The following is an 18,482-nucleotide window of genomic DNA, read 5'->3' as shown; positions in this document are numbered from 1 at the left end:
CGGTACACGCGAAGCCTCCGCCATGTGGATTAGCAAACAAGTCGCAGTTTCGCCCGAAAGGCGAACCATTGGTTGCGATAGGAAATTAGTCGACCGTTATAAGAGGTAAGAATAGTAGTTTTATCGGCCGCGTAACATTGACTTACTAACTTAATTAACAAGCATGCTGTAACCCACAAGAAAAAATGAGCCCAAAACATTCGATGAGCGCCGACCTTAGCCGTCAAAAGACTGGCGTGAGCAAACACGGCAGCAGCAGCAAGCCAAGTGCCCTTTGCACTGTGTATCGCTTCAACGCAAGCAGCGGCGTGAAAACAGCATGAATAAATGTATGAGAGGCCTGCATATCGCTTTCAAGCTACGGTGCGCGAGATCGCGTGCTTGCTGGCGCTGTAGAATCCGGCCCCCCCTCCCTGTCCCGCGCTGCTTTCCCACCTTCCTCGTTTCGCCTCCGAGATTTAGCCGCTAACGTCAGTTTCCCGTGCACCCTATCGCAAAATGCGCAGTTGCTGGCGGAGCCGAATACTGTCGCACCGTAATAATGGTGAAGGCGATCAACTAATGAAAAACAGCGTTTACGAACGAGAAAGCTTAGTGAATTCGGCCCCTGATACTTACAGCTTACATAGCACATTGCGCTTTCATGCGAACTTCTATTAATGAGGGAGTCGCATGGCAGACCAAATACCCACATTTCAATGATTTCTTCGTCAGCTTTCACGAAACGTTCTTTTCTCAGACGTAAACTCAAACATGCTGCTTCGAATCATAAACGTCAGGTTTACAACACATACATCAGATCTAAAATTGAGTTTGTTTTGATCATCTGGGACCCTCGCATCAAATGATGTCGGATGTTGCATGCCGATGTTTTCGCGCAAATGAAACACTTCATCGCATTCACTTGTGGGCTACAAATAATGAATTATTTATTTTTATTTATTTATTGAACATACCTTACAGGCCCTTTGACAGGGCATTGAGTAAGGGGGGTAATAAAAAGTACAAAGTTACTTGTCAGTGTACAACGTACGGCTCAAATTTGCAGTTTAACATAAAGGAGAGGAATCGATGATAATGTGGCATGACGGCAAATCCAAGGTTGGGCGGGAAAAAAGGATAACACGAAGAGAGAAAAAAAATGTTAGCTCGCATTATACATATGGCAAAACTGGATACAAGAACTATAAAGTATACCGATGAGAATGACAACAGTAACAAGAAAAGAAACTACAACCAAAGATAGACTGACAAATATGCGGAATCTAGGCGCATGAACAGTTGGCAGGGTTTAAAATACGCACTATGGTAGGGCATGATAAAAACGCAGGAACTAATGGCGTGGACAGTAAAAACATTTATCAATATAAGGAATGCAGTTGGAAACAAAGTGGGATACTGAAAAAAAAAACACGTGCAGTGGTACAAAAAATGATGGATGTCTTTGTTCCTTAAGCTGTCAAAATAACAAATAGATAAATACATGGGTGGTATAAAGAACATAGCACCGCAAGCAAAACAAAAACGGAAGTACTAGTGGCAAGTTTTTATTGCGAAAAGAGAGTGCAGGAGTTGACGGAACTCATTGTGGCATGGTTCGGATGCGATGTTGTCTGGAAGACCATTCCACAAACGTATGGCGCGAGGAAGAGCACATGAGTTGAAGGTGTGAGTTGACCCATATAATCGCGTGAAACTTAAGTGATTATGCAACGGACGTGATGTGATGGAAGGTGCATCAAGGTGAATTGGGAATGGTCTGTTGCTGTATGCGTGTTTGTGAAAAAGGCATAAAAGGGCAATGTCGCGACGAGCACCAAGGGGTTCAAGTGAAAGATTGAGCTTAATTTGCGTTATGCTGTTATGGTTGTCGTAATTGCGTGAAATGAAATGGGCAGCCCTATTCTGAACCGCTTCAAGCATGCTAATTGAATAATTTTGGTAGGGGGACCCGATAGATGCGGCGAATTCAAGCTGTGGGCGAACGAAGGTCTGATAAGCTAGATGACGAACGTGAGTGGGACAGTTATGTAAATTTCGACGTAAATATCCTTAAGATTTTGAAGCTTTTGCGCATATGGTGGTAATATGGGGAGACCAGGAGAGATTGGGTGTGAAATGAATACCAAGCTACTTATAAGATGATGCCTGCAACAGTTGGTAATTGTTAATGGTGTAGCAGTACTTGGAAATGTTTTGCTTGCGTGTGAAGGAGGTTATTTTGCATTTTTCTGTATTCAGCGACATACGCGATTTTTTGCACCAGTTCTTAATGCGGCAAAGGTCGTTTTGTAGCGTCAAGTGGTCATCGGCACAGGTTATTGGACGATATATAATGCAATCGCCAGCGAAGATTCTCATGCTGGAAGAAATGTTTTCTGGCAAGTCTTTTATGTAGATTAAAAACAATAGGGGGCCGAGGACGCACCCCTGTGCTACGCCCGAAGTTACGTGAGAAAGGGAGGATTGGAAATTGTTAATAACCGTGAATTGCTGGCGGAGTGAAAGGAAGTTACGGAGCCAAGATAAGGTTAGCGAGTCTAATCGAAGGGCATATAATTTAGAAATCAGACGGCAATGGGCGACGCGGTCAAAGGCTTTTGAGAAATGAAGAAAAATACAGTCAATCTGGAGGTTATCGTTCATGTTGCAGTGTAGTTCTGTACTTAATTCTAGTAGCTGGGTTTCGCAAGAGGAACCTTTCCTGAATCCGTGTTGGTTGTCAAAAAAGAAATTGTTAGATTCTAAGTGTCGGTAAACATGAGAAGCGATTATGTGTTCAAGAAGTTTGCAGCAGATGCAAGTTAAAGAAATTGGACGGTAGCTTTCGGGAGTATGTTTATCACCGGATTTGAACACACGCACTATTTTACCGATTTTCCAATCGGAGGGAAGTTGATGTGTCGCTAAAGATTGCCAGAAAAGTGGTATAAAGTGTTAGCCGAAACGGAGACATTGTTCTTAAGAATTTTAGAGTTAATATTGTCAATTCCGGCTGAAGTGGATAATTTAGGGTTTTTAATTGGAAGTATTATGCCCTCTCCAGTTATTTCGATCGGCTCCATTTATGGGAAGTCAAAGTCGGGTACGTATGGAACGTCAAAGTGGTCTTCCCGGGTGAAAGCAGATGAAAAGAATGTGTTAAATGCCGAGGTGCAATGACTGTCTGAAAGTGGAACATGATTGTCGTCTAGCAAAGATATCTGTTGCGGATCGTGTTCAGGGGGATACAAGTTTCCAAAACTTCTTAGAGTTAGATTTCAGAAGGGAAGGTAAATCACTAGAAAAATATTTTTGCTGAGCAGATTCTACTGCGGAACAGTAAGTTATCATAAAATCTTTGTATGCCTTCCACGCGGAAGGCGTGCTATGTCGTTTAGCTGTGCGTTATAAAGGTTTCTTATTGTTTCTAAGATGCCGGAGGGTTTTCGTGAACCAGGGGTTTGATTTATCATTTTAGACTGTTATCAGTGGGACGTACTGATTTGCTAGCGCACCCAATTTGTCTCGGTAAAGTACCCAGTTGTCTTCAATGGGACGACTGTCGAAGGATGGTAGAAATGTGTCAGTGTAGAAGGTTTCGAGTTCGGCGTTAATTTTGCTGTAGTTGGCTTTACTGTAATCGCGAATTTTTTTGCTGTCGGTGCCGGAGAATGGTGCCGGAATGTTAAGGGGAACTTGAAGGAGTTTGTGATCACTGAAAACATCCATGTGTAGTAGGGCACCTACTGTTTCAGGAGCCGTCGTAAGGATTAGGTCGAGGATATTTGAACCGCGTGTGGGTTGTTTCACCATTTGAAACAGGTTAAAATCTAAGGTTAGGTAGATAAATTTTGTGGACATGCGGCAGGGGGAAGAGAACTGGTTCCAGTCTATTGTAGGAAAAAAAAAGTCGCCGAAAATGTAAATGGCATCGGTGCGACATATCTTGATAGCCTCAGTGATGCTACTGCGCCGTTCGTTCACAAATGAATGGCTACACTCAGGAGGTCGGTAACAATTGCCGATGAGCAGAGTGGAAAACATGGTTTTGCAGGCTACCCAGATAATTTCTATGTTAGAGTGTGCATTGATTACGTACGATTGTACAGTATTTTTTATTGTAAGAAGAACACCTCCGCCTCGCCTATTTGTACGGTCATTTCGGTATATGTGAAAATTGTTACGATCAGGCACAATTTCGCTATCTGTGATGTCAGGGTATAGCCACGTTTCGGTAAGGGCAAGTATGTCGCAGTCACTGTCGTCAAGGAAAGAACAGACCAAATCGCGTCTCGGTAGTAGGCTGCGGATAATACAAGATGATATCGATAATGAGCAAGTGGCTTGATGTGACTCAGCTTAATTCAGCTCTTGCGTGCACATGTTAAACTTTAGCTATCTGCTAGCTAGAACAACTGAGTCAGTGTTGATATAATATATGTAGCTGTTTTTGTTAATATGCAGACGGCTGACTGATACTTTGGACGGCTTGTTTTGGCCTTTGGCAAAGCCCACTAATTTTCGCCTAGCTTGTCGTGTCGCTGGAGAAAAATCTGCGCTGATGGAAAAGGTCGTTCCTTTTTATGTTCGTGCCGAAGACAAAATCTGCTGCTTGTCTTTGAAGAAGGTTAGTTTTGCGATAATCGGTCTGTTCTTTCCTTCGGTGAACTTGCCGAGCCCGTGAACACGCTCGAATTGTGAACTAGTAGTCGTCATTTCTAATCATTCAGAGCAAAAGCCTATTATTTTTTCCTCGGCCTTGGCCCATTCTTCTTCCACATTATCTTCAATCCCAAAAAAGAGAAGATTTGATCGTCGCTGCCTGTTTTCAGCATCGTAGCAAGGAGACGTAATTTCTGCCAACTGATGTGAAGCCTTGAGCAGGCCGTCGTCAGTAGGACCTTCGGTGTTTCGCTGCAGTGAAATCGTTGCCTCGAGGGCAGCGACTTTAGCGTTAAGTAACTTGATCTGATTTTTAGCCGTTTCTTGCTCGTCACTTACTTTTTTCAGATGAGCTAACATTGCGGCATGATCAGCTACTAGTTTGTCGATCCTTTTTAAGGCCGAAGCAAAGGCATCAGCTTCCGCTTTACTCATGGGGCCCGGGTTCGATTCAACATCGCCCGACAGCATAAGCAATATGTTTAGGACGTCAGAACACAAGTTGTACGGGATACACAACAATCGCCTCAATTCATCGTAAAACTCTGGTGGGCACGACACCGCAATAAGACAGGAATGACTGCACTTGGTACAGGATGCACCCCTTATATAACTAAGCTGTAACAGCAGTGGACGTAAGTCACCCATCCCAGATGCGGCGCCGTACCCAAAGCAGGTGGATGAAGGCTGGCGATTATATGCATAAGAGCTGAAGCCACTTGTCGATGTCGAAGTTCCGTGTTGCCAGATTGAAGCGCCGATTTCATCCAAGTTTGGCCTCAGAAGGGTTGCAGTAGGCCAGGGAAGAGGCAGGCGATCAGGGTCGGTCAGCTCGCAGGATCCGGAGGTCCAAGGAACAAACGTGCCTGGTGACCGCAGCCTGTAACAGCAGTGGACGTAAGTCACCCATCCCAGATGTGGCGCCGTATTAAAGCTAAACATTAGTAAAACCAAAGGAGTTTTGTTTCATCCACGAACCAAAATCTGCGAAATCCCATGACTACTGCTAAACAATTTCGAAATAGAATTTGCAGAAAGCTTTAAAACGCTCGGCGTAATTTTCTCCAGGGATTGTCCTGGGATGCTCACATCAATTACCTAACGAAAAAAACTGTCCAAAGTAATTGGTCTCAAGCGTCGACATTGCTTTACGTTCCCCATTTCTAATAACAACAATTTGTACAATGCCCTATTTTCTTCTACGCTAAACTATGGTGAGCTAGCTTGGGGATGAACAACTAAATAAAATATGTAGAAGCTTCTTTCACTACAGAAACGGGCAATACGCATGTTTTTAAAACTCCTTACCTAAGTCACACAGGACATGTTTAACTGGCTTAAGCTTGTAATCGTGCAATCTCTGTACAATTTCAGACTACTTTGACAACATAAACTGGAAACAAACAAGAAAATTTACCTTCTGAAATCACGGACGAGGTTGTGAAGAAATTCCCCTACATACAACACACGCTATCCCGAAACATGGAAAGTTGATAGATGCCGCACGACCTACGGTAAGCAAATGTTAAAGTACGCGTTACCGACCTCGTCAAATGAGTGGGCCAAAAATGGCACGGGTATAGAATTGATCTCCTTGAATCAGCTACGCAATATATATGTATAACTCTCCATTGTTCTGTCTTTTGTTTAAGTATGACTTTTATTTTCTGTACTTTTTTTCTTGTTTCTCAGCCAGTGAATTTCCTCCGTTGTTTTTGTATACTCATCGTTTTTCTTTACGCAGATATTTGCCTGTTTGCATTGTTTGTGTATTTTCTGTAGTTTTTTGCATTTCCTGCAACTGGATTTCCACCTTTACTTCTTGTTGGGAATTGACGCCACTCTATGCCATGCTATGGTGTACGGACCCAGTCAAGCCTTTTCAGGCTTTTTGTCCGCGCTCCAAACATCTGGCAGATGTTGAATAAAGCTGAATTGAATTGAATTAAAAAGGAGTTTTATTGCCTTGAACAAATACAGATAAATTTTTGAGGTTCATCTTCAGTAAATATGAAAAAAGAGACTCTCCTATTAACCTTATGACTGTTAGCAACATTTCCAGCCCTGGAAACCCGCAGGAAGATAACTCGTCCGAAGTTCCTATATAAAATTTTATGCGACCAAATAAACCTCAGGCCTCCGCTGTACGGTAAACAATCCAGCACTAGACACGTCATAGCCGACACAATTCTCTTCGGCCAATCTTTGCAAAAACAAAAATATTTTATACACATTTTTAAACCACGGACAATTTCTGACGAGCATTGGCTTGAAGAAATCTTAGTACATCATTTAATTTCGACCAAGCACTGCATCACTATCTAAACGGAACGGGTCCGGACACCAAACAAAATATATTTTTTTAATCCACTTTGGTCGTTGTCGGGAGCGCTCGCTTTTAAATGTGCATCATCCCGACCAGACGCGCTACCGCATACTCTGGACTTCATGCATCGTTATTATTCGGGTGATGGCGGGATGTGTTGATTTTTCTTCACTATTATTTTTCGTGCATTATTTGCTTTCATGTATACATGTATATATGATTTATAGATCTATATGATATTTTGCCGTTACATTGCCTCTGTTGGTATTGTGGGTCACTTGTAATTTCATTCACTTGCTTGTATGCGCTATTTATGTGTGTCACTCCTGCTAGGACCAAAATGGTGGCATGTAGTACATTGAAATAAGTAAGTAGATAAATGCATAAATAAATAAATAAATAAATAAATAAATAAGTAAATAAATAAATAAATAAATAAATCTACTCGGGCTAAAAGGAAACACTCACAAATAAGAGAAATTCAAGTGGAAGTACTCTAGAGAAGTCGCATAAGTAGAGCGAGCAAACAGCGAAAACGTATAAAAACTTTTCGCTACTGTAGAAATAAAAAACAGGCAGACTGTTCGGAACCGTCCCAGCGTCCCATTCTCTTTGTTGTGTTATTGTTCTTTGTCAAAGCATATTACATTTGGAGCTTTGTGCAGTAATAAAAGCCTCCTGACGAGCTTCAAGCACGCGTATCAGCCGGCTGGCTTTCGTTGTGAAGTGCACGCCACGCCGCCAGTAGCCCACACAACACCAAAGAAGAAAAAATTATTTATGGAACCCCCGTTTATCCATATATAGCGTAGTGCGGAAATGTCCCGACAGAAGATTTATGGCTAGGCGTTTTTAACCGCGAAAGATTTGATCAACAAAGTGCTCTTGACCTTTACGATATGCGACTTCTCCATTTCTTATTTTTGTCTGCCCTTCAATCTCTGGCTGTGCCAGTTTGTTTTCCGTGTACATGGTAGTGTTTGCTTATCTAGCAATGAAAAATTGTAGGCGCGCTACCGAGAGTTATTTCATAAGTCTGCATGCACTATGTTTAATATTCTTCGTTTAAGTGTTGTGTAGGTCAGTTTATGAATCTTTCGAGAAAATCTACATTTCATTTTCGCAGAGAGCTCGCATGCTCAGATTTATTTTTATTTTTTTCCATGCCTGTAATGCAAAAAAATACTTACTGGCATCATTAAATCAAACGAATTCATTTATGTCTACTTTAACTGTATATATGAACCGGAAACTGAAGCTCTAGACAAAATATGGGGGACGATCAAGACAAAAGGAAGATGCAGAACGCCTAACGCGTAGCTCCGTTTTTAGCTATACAGTCGACACATATACTGAGCCTAAGTAGGCTTATGGACGACAGCATCCGTTTCTAGAACTTTATATACACAGATAAGAACCCTAACTAGGCTTACATATCCCAGCTTCCCTATGCGTGAACTTACGTTTACCAATTACGTCAACTTCATTGCCCTTACAGATAAATGTGGGAAAATAAATAGAGCACTGGCTTTTGCTGGTAATACCGTTCCTATCAGAGCTGAGTACAGTGAGCGGAAAGCTTAATGAATACGTTATGTCTCAAAATAAGTGCACTTTGTCACCGCATGTTGCCTAAATAATATATCTGATATCTGCAAAGTCTGCCTTGAAAAAATACACTAAATAAAGAAGACGGCCACAACCTAAACCAAGGTGCCCCGTTGTCACCGAACCGAGAAGCCACAACGCAAATTTCGCACCCGCGTGAAGTAGTTCAACAAAGAAATATGCAAACCACACCAAATATTTTACCCCTGAACTGATGTGTTGTGATAGAAGAATCATCTTTTGAAGGATAACTCTTTTGCAATGCAAAGAATTGCCTTATGGTTTTCTATTGTATTGCCTACATATAGGGCAGCTGCTACGTCAAGCTAACGAAAACTCTTCTATTTAAATGCAGCAATTAACCCTCCACGATTGCTAAAAAATTTTTCAGGCCACCCCCAACTTCGCCCATCTGTCACGCAACGACACGAAAATCGTGATAGCTCGCCAACGGATAGGACGTGTACAAACTGAGTACGCATGATTAAACCGAACAAAAATAAGATAACTATTCCTGATTCGACGCCTTTACGCATTTAGCCGTCTGCTATGCGTAAAAGCTTTTGTGCTGGACCCACTTCACCTGTCTGTCACGCGACTTCACAAAACCGCGAAAGCTCACCGCGTCAAATTGAAAAAAATTATATTATGGGGTTTTACGTACCAAACCACTTTCTTATCATGAGGCACGCCGTAGTGGATGACTCCGGAAATTTGGACCACCTGGCGTTCCTTAATGTGCACCTAAATCTAAGTACCAGGGGTGTTTTCGCATTTCGCCCCCATAAAAATGCGGCCGCCGCGGCTCGGATTCGATTCAGCGACCTCGTGGTCAGCAGCCCAACACCATAGCCACTAAGCAACCACGGCGGGTACCTCAAATTGAAGTGTATGGGTTAAATATGCGTTAATTTGCCGAACAAAACTGCAATTTTTTTGAAATATCTAGAAATGGTACCGTTCCGAAAGAAAAATTGGAGGACGCTTAAGCTTCGCCTTCAAGAGTGGAACGCGATAGCGTTCCCAACGACCCACCAAGGGGTGTAGGAAATGCGCTACGGCGCAGCGATCACTTGCGAGGCGCCCCGCATCGGACTTTGCACCGACCAATCACGCGGTGAGCGCCGAGCAACGCAGCGTTCGGCGCGGCAACGAAACGTGCGCCTGAGCAAGCGGAACGAAACAAAGAACTCGGTGTCTCGGAGGGAGAAACAATCTGCGCGAGCCCAACGTCGTGATCGGCACGGACAGCCGGGCCGCAACGCGCCATGAACCATCGAACTCATGGCTGAGTGGTAGCGTCGCAGTCCCACACTCCGGAGACCCTGGTTCGATTCCCGCCCAGCCCATCTTGCAAGTTGTTTTTATTTATGAATTGCCCTTCCGGGATTTTTCGCTCGTGGCCAACGCCGCCGACGCCAACACCGACGACACCGGCGTTTCTGCGACACGTGCTTCTAAATGTTGCCGCGTTAATAGGCGATGGCTCCCCTTCAATTTGTCAAGCACTCGGTACTCGCACCTGCCGGTGAGCATGAATTTATTTCCGTATAATAAACATTCTTGCGTAGCAGTAAAACGTTATCGAGCCCTTCCGGCACGTATACGACATTGCTCTGCAAACTCTTCTTAGCAGAGCACCCGTTTTAGCGACATAACATTCCGTTGCCCGCCACCGCAGGTTTCGACCAGTCACCGCCAGCTAAGGGGCAGCTGACCAATCGCAGACGCCTGCGCCACCATCTTCCTCCGGTTATCTATTTTCCCTGCACTGGCTCAGCCCCATTGAAACCGTCTGCACTTGTGCGTGCTCCTGGTCTCTTGTCAGCCAAATAGATAAGACCGCTCAATAAAGGCAATGTTATCGGTTTTGACAGCAAACGATAGTGACCTCCTATGAACGAGGATAGCGTTTGATTGGGCTGTCCAGACAACGCTCGGGGTCATTGCCATGTTCTGGCGTCGTCAGTTGCGTAAATTTCACGCAGAGAGATTGGAATAAAAAAAAAAGATTGGGGGCGCTATAACATAAAATTATCCTAATCCGTTTTTATTCCAATCTCCTGACGTCAAACTTACGAAATCACAGGCGCAAGAATCCGGCTGCGACCCGCAGCTTTACTTGAAAAGTACAATCAAACGCACTCCTAGTTTATAAGAGGTCAATTTTTTGCTTTCGAAGGGAATACCATTGCCTATATTGAGCACATTTTCTTATTGAATTGGCTGACAGGAGGCGACGAGCACGATTATGTGGAGAGGGGTTCGATAGGGCCGAGCCAGCACAGTGAAATTACATAGCCATCTGAAGAAGGTGGTGCCGGCGTCGGCGATTGATCAGCTTCCGCTTACTTAGCTTGGGGTGGCTGGTCGAAAATCGCGGCGGCATGCAGCGGAACGTTAAAAATTCCTCCACAACGGATGCTCAGCAAAGAAGAAATGCAAAGTGATCACGTTTACCTGCCCAAAGGGCTCGATAATCTTATACTGCCACGAAAAAAATGTGAATTATGCGCAAATAAATTTATTGCTGGGCCATCCAGCTGCCCCGCGCAGCGGCCGCCAGGTACTCCCCGCCGATCCCTGCCTGAAGATGTCTGCTAACAGCTGACGCGCTTTCTGCAGGACTTTAATAAATTTTATGCAATCAGATCCGCGGCCGCTTCGTGTAGCTAGTTCCAGAGCAATCGGCAGGCAGCCATATTTTATTGCTTCCCGAATGGGGCAGTCTAAGACTATTAAAAAAATTTTGTTAGGCGTAATAATGTGCCTTTAACGTGTACAGGTCACATTAACGCGGTGGCTTTTCACGGTTTTGTGATGTCGCGTGACAGACAGCGAAGTGGGTTAGATCAATGGCATGGTCTTATGGCAAAAAAGGCGTGCAATCAGAAATAATTAGTTTTCCTTCGTTCGGTCTAATAATACTTAATCATTGCGCACACTTCATATCAAATGTGGCGTTTCGGCGGTTTTCGTGACGTCGCGTGAGAGACAGGCGAAGTGGGGTGGCCTGAAATTTCGTTGACCAATCACGGGTGACTTATTGCAGAATTCAAATGAAAAACTTCGGAATAGATTTAAGTTATAGCACCCTGTAATAGTATAACGCTATGACGCCCCCGTACTGCGCCCTCCAATATTTTTTTTTGACCTGAGCTCACCATTCTCAGAGACCGTGTGGTACCGTACGCACCGTTCAAATAGCTAGGCGATAAAGCTGCGCAAGACGCTTCTTCTGGAGACCACTTTATCGATTCTAAGGTGTCTGTTGTGCTGTGGTGAACTCTTGACTCTGTCTGTTTTCTCAGACCATAGAACATAATTTTTAAGGTGTTTCAAACTCCTTCCTTACATGTGGTGATGAGACAGGCTTCTTAAGTGGGGGATAGCATAACCCTCATGCACATCTTTCAAGTACACTTGATCTATATACATTAGATCAAGCGTAGGAGGGTTTGCATGATTTATTAATACAAAACATGTTTCAACGACCGCTTCCGAAAAATGTATGCCGCATGGCGCACTAAATTCAGTTGCCTCCGCTTAGAAATCATGGCGGACCTCAGTATTACATGTTGGTTTTGCCTTCTTTACAGCGTTTTTAGGCTCTGCGATCAATAACCAGAAAGTCTTCGATCTGCTATGTATTGTTCTGCGTAAAACTGCACCTTATTTACAAAGTCGTTTCACAGTATGCAGATGCACCTCATAGACCTGTCTGTATGTATTTACTTTGGCTGTGGGTGAACATGTATTGTCATATATTTGTTCGCGATGGCTTCGTTCCTTGAATATTATGCGAAAAAAGACCATAAATGCGCGCGATAGAAATTTGTTTCACACTACGAGCTTATTACTGCTCTTGGTTGCTGAGACATGCGTTCAAACAGAGGACGCGGTGGTTTTGTGCAAAGTATTGTTCTCTCTTTTGTGAGGTTGCGGCTGCGGTTGAGAAGGTGTTCGGGTTTTAACGACACTTGATACCAGAAATGACTGTCGTCGTTAGCGATGGGGAAAGAAACAGCTGGAGTACTGAGAAAATGCGACTGGGGCCATTGATTTATTTCATAGTGAAAAACAAAGTCCAGTACTACAGCAGCGTGAGCACAGTAATCAACTTCCATTCAACGACAACTACGGTTTCCGAACTCGCTCGTTTTTCAGTTATTGCGAAATCTGGAAAAAATACGACCTTTAGAATTGGCGATATTTTGTGACACTTCGAAGGGAAGAATATCATAACGATGCTTGTGGCTAGGCTAGTTCATTCACGGTATAAAGTAAAAGGACATGGATTAGACTGAACTCCACAACCGACGCTCAAAACACGCGCTCCTTGATGTTTCGTCTTGCCCGTGTATTATTTGCGCTCTCTTAATTTTACATTATAAAGTGTGAGAAGGTTACGACGTCGCACTTAGAACCAATTGGCTTTCCAAATTAACAAAATTTGACATTGCGTTTTTGATAGATACATGACACAACGTTTCAGTGGCGCACGGGACCATGCGACATCGTTTGTAACTACCGCAGTGATGGTGCTGCCTGATGCGCCTACGCTAGACCTCCGAGACTCGTTATACATTTCTCAGCATCACACTCTACGACAGAGTTTCTCCATCTTGTAAACTGTTCTAAAAGCGGAATTGTGCATTTTTTAAAAGCATCGGGACTAATAAAAACTGTAGTGTGTGGATGTTTCTTTTTTCTCTTTTCTACTAATAATTTCTGCCTTTATGTATTTCCCTGTGCAAATTAGACAACCGGAAAACAAAGCTTTAAAAACTGTTTGCCACTGACCTCTTGTTTTGTCTTCATCTTTGTGCAAATACCGCGCACAAATCGAAATATCGCTTTAAGCTTCGATCCATCATTACATCCGTGGGTATAGCAACAAATTTTTCACGATGTAACGCAGCACGGCTGCGTTGGATGTGGGCCGGAGTAGTCTTTCTTTCTTTTGAATTATGCGCTCGTCATACGCCCCATTTAAGTGGTATTACATGAGGAGTGGGCGGGGAGTATGGCAGTTAGGACAAAAATAATTTTCAATGGCAGTCTTGAACTGTTGAATATCTGTTATGGAACCAATGTGGCCTGGAAGGTCGTTCCAGTGCAGGGCAGTACGGATCAAAAATGATTTTTGGAACGTTGCGGTATGGGCACGCTCGGAGTACAAGGCGTTGGGATAGCTGTGACGGGATAAACGATGGGCTGGGAGGATTAATACGTTTTCGGGTGTCAAGCTCTGAAACAAATTTTGGTAAAGAGAAAGGCGAGCAAACTTACGGCGCGATGCATGAGCAATACGTTCAAGTTGGAATTTTACTGGGGTTACACTAGAGCGGTGAAATTAATTTGAAATAATGAATCCTGTAGCACGATATTGAATAAATTCCAGTAAATTAGTCAGGTTAGATTGATGAAGATAAAATATTGAATGTGCGTGCTATAGTTTAGGTCTGACAAGCGATAACTAAGCAATTAGTTTGAGAGAAGAGGGTGCTATGGAATGTTACGCCTAAACTAGGCAAGGACACGACTGGCAGAGTTCGCTATATAACTGATATGACTGGACCAAGAGAGATCTCTGGATGTAAGAATACCTAAGTACTTGATAGTGATGGTTTGAGTTATCGGCCAACCGTGAAGGAGGTAGTTGGGACGTGAGTATGGCTACGTCGGCGGTGGAAGGAGGCTAAATAGGTTTTGTTGACATTTAGTTTCATAAGCGAGGTGTCGCACTAGCCTTGGACTCTGACGAGATCGTTCTGTAGGGCAGTAGCATCAGATAGATTAGTTATGCATCAGTGAAGTACCTAATCGTCGGCAAACAACCATATATTATGTGATAAGATAATTGATATGTCAATAATAAAAATTAAGGAAAGTAGGGGGCATGGGGAACACTGGATTGGACATGTGAAAGAGTGGATGAACGGTAATTCACGATAATAGACTGGATCCAGGAGAGTACACAATGGTGTAAGTGAGGAGAAGACATGTTGAAGAGCAGGTGACGATGCGGGACATTATCAGATGGTTTCTCAAAATCTAAAAAAAGGCATCAGTGGGTGCATTAAGGTCAAGGTTGCGTGAATGACCTGGAGCAAAAGAGTAACCTGGGTTTCACAAGAGTGGCCTTGACAGAAGCCGTGCCGGTTGGGATAAAAGAAACTGACGGATGATAGGAATGTTGCAACTTGAGAATAAAGAATATGTTCCATTACATTTGGACGCACACTTGTGATAGATATCGGTCGGTAGCTAGTGGGACATGAGCGCTTACCTTTTTTGAAGACAGGCACGAGCTTCCCCATACTCCTGTCAGCGGATACGGTACCAGAGGTTAGCAACTAACATGTTTACTATCTTTAAGCACTTTAGCATTAATGCGATCTGTTCCTGCCGAGGACAAATTCCTCAGTTTATCAATCACATTCGGGTTGCCGTACGTGTCGAAAGTTATAGGATATATTTGAGAATAAGCATATTTAGGATGCATTGGAAGGTTTACAATCGTTTCGTTGGTGAAGACAGCGCAATATTCATCATTAAGCACATCAGCAACTTCGTGTCCAGGTATATTGGAGCCGTCGCTTAAAAAAATTGAAATATTAAATTAAATTAAATTGTGGGGATTTACGTGCCAAAACCACTGTCTGATTATGAAGCACGATGTATTGGAGGACTCCCGAAATTTTGGTCACCTGGGGTTCTTCAACGTGCACCTAAATCTAAGTACCCGCGTGTTTTCGCATTTCGCCCCAATCGAAATGCGGCCTCCATGGCGGGACTCGATTTCGCGACCTCGTGCCCAGCGGCCCAACAACATAGCCACTGAGGAAATGAAAATATTGGTTGAACCAAAAGGATTGATTATTTTCCAAAACTTTTTATGGTCATAACGCAGCATAGAGGGCCGAGTGGTATTCAAAAAGTTCTGTTTAGTCGTGTGCAATAATTTTTATTAATTGCTATCGGCACAAAAATATTTAGCCCATGCAGCATCCTTGTCTGAATGTTTAGCGGTACGAAAAAGCCTCTCTTTCTTTTATTGTTTAAATGCTTTAAGACTGAGCTGAACTATGGCACCTGCGTACACTGTTGTCGTGATAGTATGGAAGTACTTAGCGACTTTACGCAGAATTCCTGTTTGAAATATTCGCTGGTTAGCTTCCACAGGGCGCTCTTGATAACTGGTTGCAAAGGGTCATAAAAAGATGCTACCACAATATTCATTCCCACATAATCGCCTTTATCATAGAGTGTTATTGTTGTCTTACTTTTATTGTTTCTTAATATACTACAATAGAGAGAGCCTCAGATTACAGCGTGATCGCTCGGGGAGGGAAAAGCCGTTAGCGAAGAAAAGATATCGGCATGGGTTGTTAAAACGAGGTCCATAATGTTAGGTGACTACTTAGTAATGCGGGTAGGTTCTGTGACCAGCTGTGATTGACCAAAAGTAAGACACATGTGCAAGAATTTACTTTCAGAATTGTGCTTGGGCAAGAGGGAAGCTGGATTAGTCCTTTTTATCGACGGATAGTTGGAATCACCAAAAAAGAATGACGGGGGTATCATTATACGCGATTCTTAGAGCCTGCAGTGAGATATAATATAAAGATGAGAAAGAGTCATCATAAGATGGGCGTCGATAACAGACGCCAATTACAAGGCTTGGAAAAGCAGCATTACAACACATCCAAATAATTTCTAGAGGGGTAGGAATATTAACCAATTTGCAGCGCAAAGCTCGGTTAGAAGCGATAAGGACACCGCCCCCATGAGCATTTCCTAATATATATTTGCGAAAGATGTCGAAGTGAGCGAATGAAGGCAATATCTCGATATCTGTTATGGATGAATTTAGCCCTGTCTCTTTAATTAGCACAAAATCACTAGAAGAAGAAGAAATAAGGCTGCCGATTTCATCACGTTTCGGTATAACGCTGCGCATATTGATGTGCAAGAAATCCACCGGGGAACGAATAATTTTGGTAAATTCGCGCTGTACCTGATCTTTACGCTACAATTTTTCGACGACAACTGGTGCGGCAGGAATGCAAATGTATGTTTGATTGTTTGCGATAAGCTTGTCATGTCTTACTTTGATTTTGAGGCTACGTTCCTTCGCAAATTGAAAAACATTTTTCACGCAGGACGAATTTCAGGCGAGAAGTCGTCACTGACTCTGGAATTCGTTCCCTCAATTTTTTTGCACAAAGAAAGTACGTGATCTTTGTTCTTGAAATGTACAAACGTGACGATGACAGGCCTTTGTTTCCCATTTGTGTAAGTAGCCAGTCTATGAGAACCTTAGATATCACGTGGCTGTATGTCGACATCAAGGAACTGATGACAATGGTCAATGATTAGATTCGCGCTTTAAGACCAGGTTTTATTTGAGCTGTCCGTTGAACCGTCAAATACCAAGTTGTTGCGTCGAGCCTCTTGTTCAGTGTCTACGATACGGGCTGTCAAGGCAGATACTTGAGACAAGCATTCATTTGTTGCCGACCGCACATTACCCCATTCGGACTTCAAGGATGCAAGTGACATGAACTCGGATTCCATTATACCTAGCCTGGTTCGCAGGTCCACGAAAGTTTTGTTGTGGTCACACAAGTTTATCAAGTATCGTCGATTGCCTGCACTGCAGATCTTGTAATATCTGAAACAGATCAGAAGAAGAGCCAGCCTGAACACTATCAAGAGGTCCAGGGCTCGTCTTTACATTCCCCGCTAACAAGAGTAAGTTCAGTAATAGTTCAGCACAGTCGTGAGCGCCATCAGTGCGGGCTCGGCAGCACAATAATACACCTATAACTCATCTTATTGACGAAAAGGCAATATCGGTTAGTTACCTGCATCAGGAAGACGAAGGGCCGGCTAGCTGGGGCCATCATAGTGACACTTGTCGCTTGAAAAGAGTGAGTCAATCGGCTTTTCAGATACCGTGGTGGGTATCGGTCGGGCTGGGTTGATCGTGTCGTGTTGTCGCCCCACAATGCGCCCAATTCCACTCGCAGGGGATCGAGGAGGTGCATAGTGGATTGCCTTTCGGTAGGGCAAGCAGTAACACCGGCTAGGCTGACCAAGAACAGCAGCCAAGGTACCGCACTTAAGAACTGCATCCGCATCAGGAAGACGAAAAGCCGGTTAGCTGGGGCCATCATTGCGCTGCCGAGCCCAACTTTAGCCGAGTCTTCATCAACTGATAAAGCTATCGCGAAAGAATGGCTCACACACGCACTAGCGCTAACTGCAGATACAGACACCACTGACCAGCTCCTGCGTCACGGTTTACGCTTCATCAAACATTGCCAGACTCCGCACTGTACTCTGAATTGACTGCACGATCGGCCTTTGACAGGAGCGAAGGCCTTGGAACCTGTACTCAGTGAGCGTTAGCCCAGAAAATCAGACGAGCTCTTCTTGAGTACATGAAGGTGTCAGACTTGGGGGATGGAGTGCACATACACTACACCTTATTTGGTGTTTGCGCATATATATGCGCTGCACTCACGTCTTCTGTCCATTCTCTCACCTGTACCTTTCCTCCCGCATAGGGTAGCAAGCTGAACAAAGTCTACAGTTAAACGGCATTTCCTTCATTACGCAGTCTACTATTCACTCTTTCTCATTGTTCTTCGTTTCCCACTACGTTCATTAAATAAAGTAAAAGCATATTGTTACGAAGAAATTCGAACAAATTGTTTTATTTACAGGAGATGGACGATGATCGTAGCGTGATCGTGTCGCAGCCCGGCCTCACAAACACCTCGTTCTCTTTATCTTCTCTTCTCTCTTCTTGTCCACGCCTTTCGTATCCGTTACATTTCCGCACAAGCAGACGAAGCCCGTGGGGCGAGTCAGGATGGGCAAGCAGGGTAGA

This window comes from Dermacentor variabilis, chromosome 7 (genome assembly GCF_050947875.1).
Source record: "Dermacentor variabilis isolate Ectoservices chromosome 7, ASM5094787v1, whole genome shotgun sequence".
NCBI classification, from domain to species: Eukaryota; Metazoa; Arthropoda; class Arachnida; order Ixodida; family Ixodidae; genus Dermacentor; species Dermacentor variabilis.
The sequence above is the reverse complement of the archived record's forward strand: the minus strand, read 5'-3'. Positions refer to the sequence as shown.